This window comes from Sitophilus oryzae, unplaced genomic scaffold, assembly GCF_002938485.1.
Source record: "Sitophilus oryzae breed Bouriz unplaced genomic scaffold, Soryzae_2.0 scaffold_165_pilon_pilon, whole genome shotgun sequence".
Classification (NCBI taxonomy): domain Eukaryota; kingdom Metazoa; phylum Arthropoda; class Insecta; order Coleoptera; family Curculionidae; genus Sitophilus; species Sitophilus oryzae.
The window spans coordinates 1826691-1846597 of record NW_022146347.1 but is presented as its reverse complement, the minus strand read 5'-3'; the positions used below and the strand labels follow the sequence as shown (position 1 = coordinate 1846597).

Here is a 19907-nt window from a genome sequence, read left to right as displayed (position 1 = left end):
ATTGATCACGATCTCCGATTCCTTGTAAATACCGTTGTCTAAGTTGGTACCGATATCGCAATCGTTCAGCAATTGTTTTAGTGCCGGCAGTTTGGCCGAATGTGCGATGTCTTCGAGTTTAGAATTGTGCTGTTTCAACTGGGCGATTATATGTTGGTACTGGGGATGGGTGGGGTTTAAGACGAGTTTCGGATGGTTGCATACGTTCTGGAGGTAGCGTAGGGCTTGGAATATGTGGGTGTTGCCTTGCATGGAGCTGGCGGTGGCTCCGGAAGATATAGAGTCCTGGAATTCAAATTTTTCAAAATGTAATAGTATATGTATATATGTACTGCTAATATAGAAATTCATTTCCGCACTGTGTTTGTCATAATGTGGACAACCTGCTCTCACTACCGGTTTCGGAGCCCTACTCCATCATCAGGTGAGCTTGGGTCGACTCCACAAAATGACAAACACAGCGCAGAGCACCTAATTCCGACTTGTCGGAAAGTAGTGGTTAGATATTAAGTCCCGCACGGGAGATAGCGGCCTGCGTGCTATTATATTATAATTTGGCTTGCCTGAAAAAAAAACCTTTTTACTATCAATAGTTGCGCCTCGGTGATACGAAAGTACTACCATTGCACGCAGGCAGCTATCTTCCGTGCGGCACTTAATATCTAACCGCCACTTTCCGACAAGGAAAGGTGCTCTGCGCTGTGTTTGTGATGGAGTAGGCCTCCGAAATGATGATGGAGTAGGCCTCCGAAACCGGTAGTGAGAGCAGATTGATCCACATTATGACAAACACAGTGTGGAATTACATTTCTATATCAGCAGTTAAATGACAAGAATTCTTATATAATTTTATTATTTTTGTAATCTATACATAAAAGATTTGCCATTGCAGTGACTAGCGATGAGCACATTGAAGTGACTAGAGATCACAAGATTAAAGGACTCTAAAAACATGGCCGATTTCATTGATAAGATAGCCAGGGTCGTGAGGTGTATTATGAATATACCGGGTGCGTCTCAAAAGTGGCTCACCTCTATATTTTTTTATGTTTTCAGATAAAAAAACGAGAATTGGTATGTTAGTATATGACATAGGACTGATTGACGTATTCAATTGTTTTGGATCACTTCCTTTTTCACCCGAAATTACTATTGATTTTTAAATGGCACCATCGGTATTTTTCGACTTTATTTGACAGAGAGATCACACCCTCAATAGAATGACATATCATGTCAACTTTTGACATTTTCGCTTTAAAAAAAATCGTTTTAAATTTCAATCTAAAATTTTAGTCGAGAAGTCTTGGAAAAATAGATTTGATTGTCTAACGTTTTTTGTGTCTTGTCCAGGCTGGTTAAAAGATGGCCAAATCGTATTTTTAATCATATCTCAATTTTTTAAAAATGGAATGAGGGTGGCTCATTAGCATATTTGGAAAAAGCATTTTTTTACGAATAATTTTCACACGCTTGATATATTGAGTCAAATTGTTGTTATGAACCGAATGTTACAATTTCAAATAAACCATATGAGAAAATGTCAAAAGTTGACATATGATATGTCATTCTATTCAGAGTGTGATTTTCTATTGAATAAAGTAAAAAAATACCGAGGGTGCCATTTAAAAATCATAAGTTGTAGTCATTTCCGGTGAAACAGGAAGTGACCGAAAACAATTGAATACGTCAATCAATCCTAATTTATGTCATATACTAACATACCAAATCTCGATTTTTTCTCTGAAAAAATAAAAAATTTAAAGGGTGTATCTACATTTTGTTTAGTGATTTGCTAAATATAGTAATATTTCTTTGAAAGCATGTACTAATTATAATATGCACTAATCAAGTTAAAAGTATAAAATACAATAGAATAACACCACCACTGGATCTTTCAATACTAGTCAATATTTGTACTATTTCCTGAGCATAAAACTGAAGGTAGCATTGACCAATGGAAAACGTTATGCGTATTTTTTAGAACTACCATGGCGTCATTTTCTTCAGAATCATTTGTATAACTTTTCTTCAGAATTTGTATATCTGAAACTCACCTGTAATGTTTGATGAGCTTGTGATTTCGAAAAGTCTTCATAAAGTTGTTCCTGTAAAGGACTAAGTTCGCAATAATAATCCTGAGTGATTTTCGGAGGTAGATCAGCCAAAACGTCCTCCTTCATTCTTCTCAGCAAAAATGGCAGTACTTGTCTGGAAATTGAAGATAATAAAGTACAGATAAGTTCAAAATATTTTTATTTAAGAAGGAATTGGAAGTAATAAAAGCATAGATGTAGATCGTGGCGGATCACCGCGACCTTATAGATCTATTGTGTCTCCCTGTCATGCTTTGACAAAAGCCAGTATCTGAGACGTTTTTACAGAGGGCAGTTCTCCGATATCAGTTGTACCAATGTTATGACGTTTCTGGGTTCTAAGAAATTTCCTCCAGAGTCTACAATCTATCGTCTACAATCTACATCTACAATCTATACTAATATATAAAATCCTTAAGTGACTGATTAATCACGCGAACCTGCTCAAACCACTCAATGTAAGAAGCTCAATTTTGGCATACAGGTTGATTCTAGGGTGTAAAGGTTCGATAAGAAGGGATTTTTCAAAATTCCAGTTCCAAGGGGGCGAAACCACCCCTCAAATATTACAATATTTTTATTTAAAAAACGGCCAAGTTTCCGAAAAAACGCTTAAACACGTATATTTTATTTTGTTTTTTACATATTTTAAGATTTTTTAAAAATGTATACAGGGTGTTTCGAAAAATCTGGTCATTGATTAATCACGATCCTGCTTAAAGCGCTTGACGTAAAAAGCTGATTTTTGGAAAACGGATTGACTTTAGGGTGTAGAGGTTCGATAAGAAGGGATTTTTCGAAACTCGAATTCTAAGGGGGTGAAACCACCCTTCAAATATTAGAATATTTTTTATTTAAAAACCGGTGAGTTTTTCGGAAAAATTCTTAAACACGTATATTTTATTTAGTTGTTTTATATATTCTAAGATTTTTTAAAAATGTATACAGGGTGTTTCATAAAATATGACCATTGAGTAATCACGATTCTGCTTAACTGCTTGAGGTTTAAAGCTGATTTTTGGCAAACGGATTGACTGTGGGGTGTAGAGTTTCGATAAGGAGAAGTTTCTCGAATATCAAATTCCAAGAGGATGAAAATGCCCCTCGAATAGAATATTACAATATTTGTTATTTAAAAAACGGTTAGTCTTTCGGGAAAACACACGGGCTTGGACACGCATAATTTATTTTGTTTTTTTACATATTTTGAAATTTTTTAAAAAATCATACAAGGTGTCCCAAAAAGTTGGGTAATTGATTAACCACGATTCTGCTTACACTGCTTGACGTAAAAAGCTTATTTTTGGCAAACGGATATTTCCAGTTTGTATGTTAATGGAAATTCTTGCTTTGCTTTATCATCACCATTACAAATGATTAATTCGACGCGAACGAAGTCGCGGATATACGCTAGTAAAAGCACAAAAGAGTCTGAATAAATTACCTATGCAAAGCTTCCATAGCCAAAACCCCTGCTTCCTGATCCTTCGGCGAACATTTCGGATCCCTGCTAGCCAAAATAGGTCGAGAATACTTCGCAGTAAACTGTTTCTCCGTCCCCAAAAACCCGGGCATCAGAAAATCAAACAAGCTCCACAGCTCCAACACGTTATTCTGTATGGGCGTGCCGCTCAGTATCAACCTGTGGTTCGCTACCAAATGCTTAATAGCCAGACTGGTTCTTGTTTTGCCGTTCTTGATGATGTGCCCTTCGTCCAGGATGACGTAGTTCCATTTGATGTTGGAGAAGAAGTTGTTGTCTTTGCGCACGATGTCGTATGAAGCGACAATGAGGTTGTATTTTTTGAATTTGCCGCGCAATTTTTCGCGCTCGACGGGGTTTCCGTTGTACTGGAGCGGCCTGAGGTGTTTGTGGCTAACGAATTTCTCCACCTCGTAAACCCAGTGTCCTGGAAAATAAGATAAATTATCTTCATATAATTAAGTAATATGTTATACAGGGTGAATGTTAAATAAGTGCAAATATTTTCAGGGCTGGTAAATCTCGATAAAAGAAACATATTTTCTCTTTACCGTTTTTCAAATAAATCTAAAATAACCGATATATTTTACTTTGAAAGTTTTGAAAAAAAAAATATTTTTTGCTAAAATGTTGAGAACCACTGGATCTTTTTTGGATTTTCTTTCCTGTAAATTTAATCTACTACCTATGTTGCCATATTATCAACAAATTTTATTTTTTAACTAAAAAAAAATTCAAAAAATTCCAAATTTTCAAATTGCGTTTCGCGAAAAAAACCTTATAATCGTGTTTCTGGGGTCGAAATATACTACACCTAAAATATTTCCACTTATTTAAAACTCACCCTGTATAGTAACACAGATTAAGGGCGAATTTTCATACATCCATCATCCGTTGATACATCCGACGGAGCTCTGATTGGTTATAGTGTTTTCGCGCCTCTTTTTATCAGTAAAATGTGTTAAAACTGTCCAACCAAGAAAGTTAAAATAAATTTAACTTTGTGTACGATAAAAGATGTTTTAAAAACTCTAATCTAACCTTACTTTTTTGTTGATAAATTTCCGAAATTTATCAGGAAGTAGTTATTCTCTTTCCTGTTTATACCGGGTGCTCATTTGTATAACTTAGTAACAGTATCTACAGTATTTCAAAAGTGGCTCATTTCTATAACTTTTTTATTTTTTCATTTTTACTTTATTTGATAGAAAATAACACTCTAAATACAATGACATATCATACGTCAACTTTTGACATTTTAGCTCAAAAAATAATCGTATTTTAGATTCCAATCTATAGTGCCTGGACCATGTTAAAAACACTAATCTTTAATCAAGGAGCTTTGGAAAAATAGATTTCATCGTCTATTGTTTTTCGTGTCTTGTCCTAGCCGGTAAAAAATATTCCCAAATCATATTTTTAATCATATCTCAATTTTTTCAAATGGAACAAGGGTGGCTCATTAACATATTCGGAAAAAGCATTTTTTTACGTATAATTTGGTACCACACACTTGGTATTTCGAGTCAAACTGTCGTTATGAACAGCATGTTACAATGTCAAATAAACCATATACGAATGTGATATGCTGTGATATTTGCAGAAACACCATTAGGCAATAATTGAAATTTTTAGTATGCGAACAAACACGAGAGGCGCTTTATTTACTTTCATTTCTTAACACGACAGACGAAGATAGTGCTAAAGGGGGATGTTTTGTGGTCTTACCTGTCAAAGTAGGAGGACAAACCACCAACGAAGGCAGGGGAGAACAATCCGCCGACTTGCTCTCTCTATATTTCTGCTCCCTGTAGTAATGATCCCCCGCCAAAATACAGATACTCTGCAACGTCTTCCCTAACCCCATATCGTCGCACAATATCCCGTGCAGTTTGTACTTGTTAAGAAACGCCAACCAGTTCACCCCAGCCTGCTGATAGCTCCTCAACTCGGCCGCTATAGGTACCGGTATGACGTAGTTCGGTATCGAAGAAGGACAGAGCAACTGCTGAAGGAATTCGCGTTCTTTGTCCCTCTTGGCGCTGAGCACGCTGTCTTTTAAAGCTGGCGGTTCGGGAACGCCTCCGTCCAATGGCATCAGTTGTACTAGGGTGGCAAAGCTGTGGGTGCCGGTTAGTCTGACGGAGGAGTTCTGGTCGGACATGCGCCCGAGCAAAGGTACGACGAGTAGCACTACGAAGGGGATGATGTCGAACTGCAAGGTGTCGACTATGCAAGCTATGGCTTCGACGGCACCTTGGCGGTCCGTATCACAGTCTGTGGCTCCTAATTTAGGTAATATCTGCAAGAAAAAATGTCAAAATTAAAACATTTTATTGTATTGGGTTCATTCTTTATTGCAGGACACTTTGCACTCTTGTTTGCGCTTTTTGCATATGATTATTCTTTAACTGACCTGCTTTATCCACGAAGTTTATAGTAAGACTGTTTGTTGTAAAAGTACAGGGTGGCGCCTCTCATACACCACGGAGGCTCCAAGGAGAACGACAGGTTGTATTGCAATGAAATTTTGCACTTTTTAATAACTTTTTTTGTCCCCAAAAAAGTTATTAAATGGAATAATTAATGGAACACCCCATATATTAATTGATTTTCGGATTCTGAGAGAAAAATAAAGGTGAGTTTTATAAGAGAAGTATGTGACTATAATCTTCCCCTAGGAGATGCAAGACCTTGTCGTTGGTGGGGAAGCTCCTGGTCAGGTGCTAGGGGGAATCCCCTCTAGCACTTGGCTTGGTCTAAGAAGCATCTCACTCATCGTCTTGTCCCTGACTGTAGTGTCGTGGCCAGGGAATTGCACCAAGACATATAACGATACCGGGCGGGGCTACGGACAGCCTCAACCTTGGGGCACCTGGGGGCACCCCATTGTATTTTACCCCTTACTTCTACATGCGGGGCTCTGTAGAAGTGGACCGACTGTCCCTAGCGACTCATAGGAACACTATGAGATCTGATAATAATAGTAATATAAACATCACCGGTGAAGCTGTGGGGAAACCCCCTAGCGACACTGGGAACAGTAACAATGAAAGTTCCAAGGGGCCAAACCCAAAGAGAACTACAGGAGAGGTGGCTGACACTTGCGTGAGACCATCCTCCGCAAGTGGCATACAAGCTACCACCTCCTCCAAGGGTCGGGAGCCTACCTCCTACCTCTAAACCCAACAGGCGACACAAGCTACCGTTTCGTCTACCCGGCCTGGGTCGTAGCTCCTCGACTGTGAGGGACACGGGTCTCCGTAGGAAGTGCTGGGACTGTATGATGAGTTATAACTCAAGAAAGGGGAACACAATAGATCTCTAAGGTCGCAGAGATTAACCCCCCTCCCACTTATTCTATTCTATGTGACTATAATTAAGATTTTTGACATATTTAACATTTTCCAGAAATAAAGAACAATTTTTAAATTAGGTACAATAAAAGCTGCCTAAATGGGAATTTACCCGGTATAGCCTAATTGTAGTTAAATTAACTGTTGTACTTAAAATAAAATTAAAACTTTATCCAAAAAGTTATACAGGGTGAGACAAAATTAATATTGAATTACGTTGGTCACCTTTAAAATCATGTTACTCTCTTATTTTAAATGGAACACCCAGTATATTATTCCGATATTCAATGGAGAATGCATGTCTCTTCAAAATACTATTAAGGTTGCCTACCCCTCATACAAAGATTTCCTTAGATATTTTCATTTACATGATTTGATCTGAGTAGATCTTTATTATTTGATAAAATCTAGGTGGCTGTGATATGTCTAACGTTACATGAACGTTACTTCAACATAGCTGTCTAATTAGTCCAACTTTAACAACTAGTTATCATTTTGTGTCAGTTAAAACAAAAAAAAATTAGAAATTTACCAAAAAGAACTGATATGATTCTAATAGTTAATTAATAGAATACTTAAATGCTCTTAATTTTATCTAGTTTTGTTTTTTTATGGAGATATGTTAAAGACAGTGTTTACAAAACTCGACCAACTAGTGTCGACAACATGAGAGAAATTATTGTAGCTGCTTTTCGAGGTAGAATTCCACATATTCCTTTTAAAATGAAAAGATCCTTTTGAAAAGACAATTTTATGCAGTTAACAGGAAAGGAAGCATTTGATTTCATCGATATAATATCGCATAATTATAGGTTTATATATCTAGTTTTAATTCTGTAATAATTAAAATATGTTTTAAACGTTTACCTTATTACACTTGAGTATTTTACTCTACAATCTTTAATTTTTGTTAAATTAACAAAAGGTATATCATACAGCCACCATTTTTCAAATAATAAAGATTTACTGACGCAAAATCATTAAAATTAAAATAGGTAGGCAACCTTAATAATATTTTGAAGATATATAAATTCCCCATTGAACACCGGAAAAATATACTGGGTGTTCCATTTAAAATAAAGGAGTAACTTGCTTTTAAATGTGTTTAATATTGTCTCACCTTGTATAACTTTTCGGGTCAAATTTCAATTTGGTTTAACATACAATGGTTACTGTAATTAGATATCAGGCTATACAAGGTCAACTAAAATTTAGGTAGCTGTTAGATTAGGAAATTTAAAATTTACTGATCATTTTCACAAAATGTGAAATATGTCAAAATCCTTAGATTTTAGGTATATGCTTCTTTAATAAAACTCCTAAAACCTTTATTTTTATCCTAGAATCCGAAAATCAATTAATATAATATAGGATGTTCCATTAGAAAAAACACATATTTGATGTGTAACTTCTTTTGGGGACGCTCCTGTATAATTCTATATATTTTTATAAAATGGCTTTCAGCTAACCTACATATGCTGCCAAAATTTCGATATAAACTACCGTTCTCCTTGGAGCTTCCGCGGCGTATGAAAAGCGCCACCCTGTATATTTGGTAAGATCTATACTAACGGCTGGCAAAGGTTAGCTTTGAGTTGAGATTTCCGTATGTAAGAAGAGTACAACGCTATCAGAAACTGAATTCAAAGATCGAAATCTCAAAATCAGTTTTTTTCACAAACTTTCTTAATATTTCTGCTATATTTTCTTCGCAGACAGTATGTGTAAATGTTTATAAATAAAAAAGTTACATGATTGCTGAGAATTGCTATGCACTAAAAGTAAATAGATGTTTTTTTTAATTTTTCAATGGAAAAAAACAAGCGTATCGAATTTTTCTTATTTAAACATCTTGTAAAAGATCCGAACTTCAAAATAAAAAAAAAGTTTCAATATCTAAAGTGGTTCTTGAGTTATCGCGTGATATGTGTAAAAAGTTAACTTTAAATTATCGCGATTACTAATGTTTCTCGTTATGAAAAAATGGATACTCTAATGATATCCTTATAATTCCATTTCAGATACCCAGAAACATATCTAATGATTTTATCTAGTTATCTTTTCGAAAACAAAGTCTTTTAATAAGCGGTTTGCGATCGTGATTTTACTTTACTTCATAGGGAAAGGCGTACCGGAGTAAACACCGTCGTATTTCTCTCACTCCGACTTAATAAGATCCCTATGCGATTTACTTCCACACATGTAAATACCGACCCAAAAGTAAGAGTTGCCAGCACGGTATATGATTATTAGTTACATAAAAAATACTAACCTTACTAACTACTAACTCCATAACTCTAACAGAACTAAGCTTCGCAAAGACCGCCAAACATCTTGCAGCCAGATGTCGAACAGCCCTGTACGGATGAGACAACAGCACACACAACCTCTCCAACGTCAAATCCATCAACGGCAACAGCAAAGAGGCGTGCAAACTCGGAGTTGTCACTTCCAACACCTGCAAATCCCACACCAGCTGCTGCGCTTCCTTGTCTTTATCTCTAGCAGGATTAAAGGTTTGTGGATCAACCGTTTGAACCAACTGACCCACTATCAACTCCCAGAGTTTTGGCAATTTAACCGGAAGTTCCGATCCGAAGTACGATGTTATGGCTGTCAGTGCTAAACTAGCTCCTCTACGTTGGATTCTGTTGAGTTTCTGAGGCTCGTCGTCTTTTAGAAGCTCTTCCATCGGCACCTCATTGATGGGAGGTCTTCCAGGTCCCCTTCCAGTACTGTTTGACCTCCTAAACATGGCACACTCGGCGTTTCTCTGTTCATTGATCAAGGTCACTATCCCGTTGTAGTTGTCTCTTTTCCAGGACTCTTGCACCTCACTTTGTTCCTGAGCGGTATATATTTTCGGAGTGTATTCAGGGTCGCATCTAAGGAAGGTACAAAGATTCGTGAGTACTTTTTCGTTAGGGCATTGATCCCTCTCACGACATTGGTCCAATAAAATGGCCAGGTGATGCGCGCTGACTTGTTGAAGTAATTCTTCAGGCTCGTACTTGACAGAGTCCATCAAAGGTTTTATCACAGGGTTAAGTTTTTCGGGTAAAGCTCTAAACATAGCTATGGCACCAGATAACGCGGCTTTCGTGCTTATCGTCAGCGATTTCTGCTCGTTAGTAGTTTGCACGACCGAGTTCTGAATCGACCGTCTTCTTTCTTGCAGACTTTCCAATATCTTGGGCTTCATTTTGAAACTGACTAGAATGTTCTCGGTGTCTGAGTTGGTCAGATGCTCGATGAGAGGTAAGGTTAGGGGTTGATCGATGTTGATTTGGATGGGGACTTTGTAATGGCGTAGAGTGGCGAGGAAATCACGCGTTTCTTGAGCTAGTTTAGTAAAGCTGTGCGCTATTTCGTCGAAGTAGATGATCTCGTCTTGGCATTGGTGTAAGCGCTGTTTTAAGTTGGGCGGGCAGTCTTGGATTTCTGTGTTGAGTTTGGCCCATTCGGATATAACGAGACCTGGAAGAAACCAAATATACGAGGTGTTTACTAAGTAAAGTAAAACTTTTTAAGGGATAATTAACAATGGCAGGAAGGGAAGACTGGATAAATAGTGTACCCATTTAAGATGGAGCAGCCTAGTATACAGACGGCTTAAGAACGTCGGACGGCGTAGAAGCTGGAATAGTAGGACCGAAACAAAGGATATCTTTCCCATTAAGCCTATACAGAGTGGTCCGAACTGTATTACGGAAACTTCGGCAAAAATCGCTAAAAAAAATTTGCTAAAAATCGAAATAAAAATAAAACTTCTACACCCTGAAACTAAGCATTTTAGGACATACATTCTAGTGATGGGCAAAACTGTTATTTTTAGATAACAGTTGAAACTGTTATAGTTATTTATAAAAAACAGCTTAAAATAACAGCTTAAAAATAACAGGTTTCTTTATTTTATTGCTAATTATCTGAAAGAGTATGAGGCGGTCACCGCCAGGCGTATTAACTCAGTTGTAAACAATGACATGCTCGGTGGTAGTATTTCCAGGGTGTCAAAACATTTCTAAATATCGATTGTTATCTAAAATACCTCTCTAAAAACGGTTGTTGTTTACAAATAAGCGCTGTTTACAAATTGCGATATAAAAGTGCCGTTCTAGTTTTATTTAAAAAATGTAAAACTATGATGTAGGGTAGACGTGGGGTAAACTCAATAATTTGTTGTTTTATTTTACGTTGTGAATAAATGTTGGTAGTTATTAAAATTGTTATAAAAATATATAATTCTAGTAAAAATAGATAAGTTATAATAAGTATTTATTAACACAAACATCCGATACGCTACTGAAGCAGGTAAGTCAAATTAACGTATCAAAATTCTTTGACATCTGATCTTTGACAAGTAGTAAATAAAAGCTAAAATGCAAGAAAAATATATAATTTAGTTAATTTAAGTGAATTTCATAAATGATCTGTTTACTACACGTATGTATATTATATAGTCACTTACTAGCGAAAGTTGTTCCATTATTTCACTCAATTTTTGCCGAGATCTACCGCACGCTACACAACCAACTATTTTAGAGTCTTTTTCGATAAATCGCGATAGTGTCACTGTTAATTTAAGTTCTGCCACAATTTCCATCTAGATTTACTACCTTTATACAACTATCAGTAGTAGAATAAATATTAAATAACATAAAATAAGCTCCGTAAAGACTGACAAATCCACAAAATTTCAAATCAAATTCAAATGTGTCAAATCAATCGTCAAACAGAACTGTCAAGGATCCCCACCCTAGAGTGCTTTTCCGCCCACCATGCATGAATACATGGATAGCATTATGCTCCTTCCTTAGTCTTCTTATTCAAAGGTTTTAACTGTTTTGAAGAGTAATAACTTTTCGACCGTACCTGTATAAAAGTACTTTGTGAAGAAATATACATTTCCGTGATTTTTTACGTAAAAAATGTATCTTAATGAAAATTGCTACGAGCAAGCGTTCTCAAGATATTTAGAATAGAAATAGTCAATATATGTCATTATTGCCAAAAAATAAACATGTTGAGTAGATAGTTATTTGACTGAAATTATAAATTTGGGAACTTCTCATATTTTTAAATTAATCATAAATTTTTCTTCGAAAAAATGATGATAAAACAGTTTCTGTTGTACTTTTGCCACAAAAACATTTCAAATTTATGATTTCAGTCTAATAACTATTTAGTCAACATGTTTAATTTATGTCAATGATGAACTGTATTGATAATTTCAGTTCCAAAATATCTGGAGAACCATTAAGCTTGATTTTCATGCATCCGTTGTCCGACGATACGTGGATACGATATTAATTTCATTGGTTATATATAAAGACTTCGATTGGTTAACCGTTTCTAACCAATCAAAGTCTTTAAATTCAACCAATAAAATTAATATCGTATCATCGTATCGTCGGACAACGGATGCATGAAAATCAAGCTTTACTCGTAGCGATTTTTACCAAGAGACTTTTTACGTAAAAAATGTCGTAAATGTATATTTTTTTACTCAGTAGTTTTATACAGGTACGCACGAAAAGTTATTACTCTTCAAACCAGTTAAAACATATGTAGGTGACGCCCTCTACATGTAGGAGTCATATTCACATCAAAATCAAATGTATCATGTCAAACAACTACCAGATACCAATTTTCATCCAAATATTGACTTTACTTCAGAAATTATTTGCTAAAAATCGAAATAAAAATAAAACTTCTACACCCTGTATCTCCGAAACTAAGCATTTTAGGACATAATTTATACAAACTTTTTTACCTATTTTTATCTGTACATATACTGTCGAAGTTTGTGGAATACAGTTCGGACCACCCTGCATAAGGATGTCACAAGTTTCAATTTTCCAAGCAGAAATAACTGAAATCCACTACTGTGTGAAAAAATAATAAGGCAACAAAGAACACATCTTTCAGTGACCATCTTCACAGACAGCCAAGCAGCGCTAAAGGCACTAAGTTCCATGGGGGTCAATTCTAGACTAGTGTGGGATTATGTGTGTGCTCTAAACACATTGGGCGAGCATAGTAACGTTACGAACGGTATCAGGGTCACAAGGGTAACGAAAAAGCAGATGAATTGTCCAAATAAGGTCATGAAAGTCATTAATACAATTAAAAACTGAAAGGCCGAAAACTCTTGTGCGGCGTTGTAAAAGCAGTCATGAGAATGGCCACAAAACGGTGAATGCCCAACAAGTCTCTAGTTCATAATAAAGCATTCGCCAAAATTCACAGCAGACCTACTAAGCAACGACAGAAAAACTGCCAAAGCTGTAGTAGCTCTACTAACAGGGCATTGTAAGCTGAATAGGCATATCGGATTGACGGCAGAAGCCATGTTCAGGTTCTGTCAATCTGCAGAAGAAACGACAGGGCACACTTTATGTCGGTGCGATAGCCTGGCAAATGTACGATCCTTGGTACTGGACAATGACAGGTCATTGATAAAGACATATATGGAGGATTAGTCTCCAAAGTGCTAGACTTTTTGAAAAAGATTGGAAGAAAAGGCTGGAAAATATAACCTAAGGATCAGCCCAGAACCACAATAGATTTGAAAAGGTCCTAGAGGTACACTTCGAAAAATCTAATCTAGTCTAAGGGATTATTCATTTATATGTAACAGACTATAGTCATAACAATCAAATTTAATGTTATAATTACCTGTGACTAGTCTCTGTAGTGCAGATTTCGAATTCAAATGAACGAGCAGTACTTTTTCGTAACAGTCTATTGGTTTCTCTATGCCCTGAGTATAAATCAGCCCTGGAGCAGGTTTCACTATGTAACAGGATAGTAATCCCAGCATCCGCGTGGCCATACATCGGACTTGGACGCTGTTAGCTTCTCTTGTTGCAATGGGAGTTGTTTCACCACCTTAAAATAAATTCTATAAGCGGTCTAAATAATATCATATACCCATATGGTTTAAACCCAAAGTTAACACATTTGAATGGTACTTGATTATGTCATACATACCTCCTATAAAATATTTGGAATGGCCGATTGTATGGTCAAAATTATTCAGGACATTTCCAGTCTTTCTTTGAGTTTTTGCTTGAATAAACAGGTTATTGTCAAATAGTACCTTTATGGGTTGCATGGTTAAAAACAACCAAACGGTTATGAATGGACAAGCCGCATGTAGCAGCTCGACTAAGCCGGAGTTTTTTACGAATAATTTGATACCACACACTTGGTATCTCGAGTCCAATTTTCGTTGCGAACCGCAAGTTATAATTTCAAATACCCCATATGTCATTCTATTCAGAGTGTCATTTTCTTTCGAATAAAGTAAAAAATACCGAAGGTGCCATTTCAAAATCAAAAGTTGTAGTCATGTCCGGCGAAACAGGAAGTGACCGAAAACAATTGGATACGTCAATCAATCCTAATTTACATCATATACTAACACACCAAATCTCGTTTTTTTTAACTGAAAAAATAAAAAAGGTATAGGGGGTCAGCCACTTTTGAGACGCACCCGGTATACCGATCTGGGGCGCTATTCTGTAAAACCGTCGGTATCGGTAAGTTACGACAGCTCTCGATACGTATTTGTATATAGTAAAAATGTGTTAATTGTCGTTGTCATATTTACCGATCGGTCGTATGGCAGATATCGCAAATTTGTACCGACGAAAATCGGTATGTCTACCGTGCCCTTGTCAACCTCACGGTAGAGATACCGAGAGTCGTCGGTACAAATTTGCGATATCTGTCATAGGGCCGATCGGTAACTATGACAACGACAATCAACACGACGCTCATTGGCCGTACGTACCGATAGCTGTCGGTAACTTGCCGATACCGACGATTGTACAGAATAACGCCCCTGGTCATCGAAACCGCGTGGTCTGGATTTTAACGTGTAAGACAGTGATGCCGCACTGTCGACAAATGGAAAATCAGATACAGTTCATACCAAATAAACTTTTAGTCACATGATTAAGCTTGACCGGCACAGCGGTGCTCACTTACATATTTTCATTATTATTACATTTATTAACTATAAACATATAAACAGTTTACATCAACAAAACTCACCTTCTTAACAGAACTTAAGGGGCATAAAGTGCCATTATTACCGCTTTCCCGTTTAAAATATTCTAATAAAGTTGTTTTTTACGGCTATTAAGCTATCTTGTACACTTGTTGAGTCGACACTAAAAGAGGTTCTAAAAAGGACAGTGTTCAACTGCAAGGTCTGCTAGTAAACATTTTTTAACTTAAAGTATTAATAATAGTGTCTTTATTCAAAAAAAGTAATTTTACAATAAATTATAGTAATGATGACGGCGTTCATTAAAAATGCTCTTCCGCCAAGTATCACAACACTATTTATTTAAATCAAAAACTCATAATACAAAACTAAAGTCATACTAGTGTCAAAACGAATGACAATGTCAGAAAATAAATAAATAAATGCGGCAACTTGACATTTTTTACAGCAGAGCTACCACCTGAATCCCCAGCGAGAAATTAAAATTCCAGTTAGTCAGCATGGCGCCGAATATGTCCATGGTTGGCAACAATGAAATGAATTTAAAAATCGCGCCCTCGATTACGTAACTAAAAGTTTAATTGATATCAAATGTATATTAAAAAGAGATAAAAGTTGGATTAAAAGAGTTAAATAACGGATTCATGAAAGGCTGCCTTTAACCTTGTCTCCAGATAACGTTTTACTTTTAAGACATATTAGACGGATTAAACTAGCGTATACACTGGAAGTTTTACTGCTGTTTTAGCAATAGCATTGTATAGTGAAGTTGAAAAGAAAAAACATGGCTTAATGCAAAGGCAAATGGTAACACGCAAAGCTAATTGTGAAAATAGTATTGGTTGGTAATAACACAGATTAGGTATACTATATGAGATAAAAATCTTATCCCTAATTCGTGGTACGAAAATTGTTTTTTATGACGATGAGCAAACGAGTAAAATTTCCTATGCGCAAAAATAAACTCGCCTAAAATAACAAACAGCGTAATAGAGAGATATCGGTAAACCGAATAGCGTGCATGGACGTTAATAACGCCAGGTGTTATTTCCTTTACGTGAGGTGGTATTAACTATCTTCATTTATAGTTATCGGATCGGAAAGAATTCTGTTCGCGTCGCGTCCGCTATTTAAACTTAACCTAACTTTGAATTTAAAACTTTGAAGTTGTTTAGTTTACTAGGTATTTTAAAACTAAAGGGCTAAAGTGCTTATTTCCAGTGCTTTATTGTTCAACGTTTGCCAGTGGGTTTAGGGCAACAAATTCTCTTAGAAGGGCTAAGTCGTCATCTGCTGTAAACCTAAGCCTTTAGTGGTTTCAATTAGCGTAGAAGTTTGTTCGTTCATTTTCAATTAGTAGAAAAAGTTTTCACACTTGACTTTTCAACTAATTATACTTCAAAATTGCCTACAAATGTCATTTTGACCTTTGATTATCACCCGTCAAGAAAAATTTTGGTTAGAAATCAAAAGTTTATTGTTTTATAAGCTAAATATTATGCTTTCTCTATGGATACAACAGACTACCGCAAACTGTTGCTAGGATATTTTATTAATTTTAATTGTTTTTTAGACATTGTGAATGATCGTAAACTAAAAAGTATAAAGTGTAATTGAAACCACTAATTTATTCCACTAATGAAGCTTAATTCAAAACAATTCAAACATAACCTAAAATAAAAGATTTCGCCGATCGGCCCCGGTTGTCAAATACCCGCACATGCCCATTTAAGCAATTTTTAAACGTTATTTAGAAATAGCGCTTCGCTTGGTGTAATTCAATAACAGTTAACCTTACCGTTCTTGGGTGTAATTGATCCGCAAATTACGTCAGGCGGTAACGTTACTAGCGGGCGTGGCGTTAAAAATTAACTCGCGCATATCGTAACTATGATAAGGTACGCGTAAATACTATAATGGCATGACGCTATTCGGTTTTCCGATATCTCTCTAATAACTGTGCCGGTCAGGCGCTGTGCACAATTTTAGAGGCCATAAGTGGGCGTGCTATGTGCGCAAACTAGTAACCTAACTAGTGCCCGATTCCGAAAATTGGAACTACGAAAAACAATAAAGAAAAAACAAAGTTTATAATCTGTATAATCTGTGATATAACTTACCTGACTAGCTGGTAAATATGTGGCCTTCCCAGCTCCTCTACCGTGCACGCTCAGTACTTCTCTTAAAGCTGTGGCAGCGCCATGTCTCGTCTCCCAACTTGAACTAAACAAGTCCTGGCTGAGCTGATCGCAGAACCATTCTAAAGGCCAATCGCACGACTCGGATGTTTCTACATCTAAAGCCAAATAACAAACATTAGAGATGAGTTGTTATTTCTCTGACTTAAAAGATCGCCAAAGCATTTCGCTACTAGACATGTAAATATCGACCCCAGACTCTCTGTTGTCGACAGTGTATAGAAATACCATACAATCGAAAAAAAGGCGTCAAAGACGGCTGGGGAAGGCCAATCGGTAATAATTGGCGCATATTGCCAGTTGGCCATAAGAAGGTTGTAATTTATTTTTATATTGATTAAAAATGAATGGTGTAGTTTAAAATTTGAAAAAATATATTTTTTTGGAAATAGATTTGTGTATCTGGAAACATTCTATCCTGTTTTAATCTTTCTATAGTTAGTGTTAATTTCTGATTTCTGAAGTTTCATGTCAATTTTTAGTAAATGATGTCCATAGACTAATGTCATGTACTAGAGATAGATTGGACATTGATATAAAACAAATAGGTTCGTCACTTAGAGCCACCTGGTGGTCCGGAAGAAACCAATGGAGAGTTTTAGCATAACATAATTTTAGCGTGCCGTTACTTATTAACGTTAACTAAAACGGTAACGTTATTCAAGCGCAAAATCATTCCTTATAAAATATAAAATAATAAATATAGATCTTTTTACTACCCTTTTATGTTTTATTAGATCATTAGAAGTGTAACACAGTCAAAACAAATTTAAAATTATGAATACATATATTTTAAACACCAACAATAGAGCGAGAGATTTTTTTGATTTAACAAATAAATTATAATATATAGGAAAAATATTATAGACTACTAATTAACTGTTACTTTTTTGCAAAAAAAAAATTGAAAATTCGAAATTTTTTTAAAAAAATTTTGGAATTTTTTTTAGTTTTTAGTTAAAAAACATAATTTCTTGATAATATGGCAACATACGTATTAGATTAAATTTACAAGAAAGAAAATCCAGAAAAGATCCAGTGTTTCTCAAAATTTTAGCAAAAAATATTTTTTTGGAAATTTTCCAAACCAAACCAAACCAAACCAAACTTATTTAAAAAACGATAAAGAGAAAATATATTTCTTTTATCGAGATCTACCACCCCTTAAAATACTTGCACTTATTTCTGGGACACCCTGTATATTACCATCTATGTTCTTACTTATTTATGATTAACTATTTTCTTATTTGGTTCATAAATTTACCATTTCCAAAATGTCAAAATGACTTAAATAAAAAAAAGTTTAGTATCTAACACGAAAACGATGATCAACTGTAAATATCAGAACGCACAAACTAATAAAAACACAAAACACCGAACTTTCCGATAAATCAGGAATATCTGAATTAATAATTATTTTAAATAATGATTTAAAAATAACTTGGCGGATCTCCAACATTTTGTCAACTAGACCAAAACCAGACCATGTACCTGTACTTTAATGTATTTTGCGCGGTCTGGCGATGCGGAAGAAACTAAATTTTTAGTTCTATAAAATAACCATTGAGTGTCTAGGGCATGGTGACGTCTAGAGATATTGTGATTCGCCCGCTCTAAAATCATTTTATAATACTTACCAACTGTAACGGTGTTTTCCTCCTTAATTTCAGTCTTAATTTTCTTCCTTTCGGGCTCGTCCCCGTTCATTTGTCCATCCTCCCCTACGTCACGAGATCTTTGCTTGTTCACCGCTTGTCTGGCCATTCTTTTGGCCCTGTTCATCTCGCGACTGCTCAGTCCCTGTGTAACGCCACCAATTATCTCTTTGATGGGTTTCTTTAACAAAAAATAAACATAAAAAAATATATAAACAAGAGTAAAACATCGTAACATTCACTCTGGATCAGGGAAAAGCAGAATGTCCACTAGAGAAACAGACAGAGGCACAGGCATAGCAAGGCCTCTATCCAAGGACCTAATTCTAAAGTATGAAAGCAACTGCTAAAGCTTAGCCGGAATAAAATGCGGATTATAACAGATCTCTTGACAGGACATATGGCTGTCAAGTGCTACCTGAACAAGCTCAACCTGTATCAAGACAGTCTTTGCTGCAGACTCTGCGAGGCTCTGGATGGCAAGCGACACTTTCTATTTGTGAAAGCAAGGCTAGAACCAGATGAACTATGCTCTCGTCCTATCAAGGACCTGCTCAAGTTGATGCAGGGTACAAGGATAGGAGAATGTGTGCAGACATAGAAAGGGAAATGAAAAATCAAACATCGTAACATGCAACATAATTGTGTAAACTGAAAAATAAGTGCAACAAGACATTGTGATAGGAGAATGGGTGCAGATATAGAAGGGGCACAAACACAATAGGCCTCACAAGTCGCAGTGTTTCCGGTAGAGGACGGCCCCTTGTTATGAAAAAAAAACAGTTAAAAAATATGTAGGTGGCGCTCTCTAGGAGTTAAATTAACATCAGAATCAAATTTCTCATGCCAAAAAACATCTAGACACCAATTTTCATCCAAATATATTGACGTTATTTCAGAAATTATTTGGAAAAAATCCAAATAAAAATGAAACTTCTACACCCTGTATCTCCGAAATTAAGCATTTTAGGACATACATTTATACGAACTTTTTTACTTATTTTTATCTGCAGAATATGCTGCCGAAGTTTCCGGAATACAGTTCGGACCACCTTGTATATTTCACAAAATATTCGGTAGGAGATCGCAGCCTCCCGTATGGAAC

At 36.0% G+C, this 19907-nt stretch overlaps 1 pseudogene; it reads right to left on the bottom strand.

Moving 5' to 3' along the window:
* Positions 1-19055, bottom strand: LOC115880816 (annotated as a pseudogene).
* Between the last annotated feature and the right edge of the window lie 852 nt (positions 19056-19907).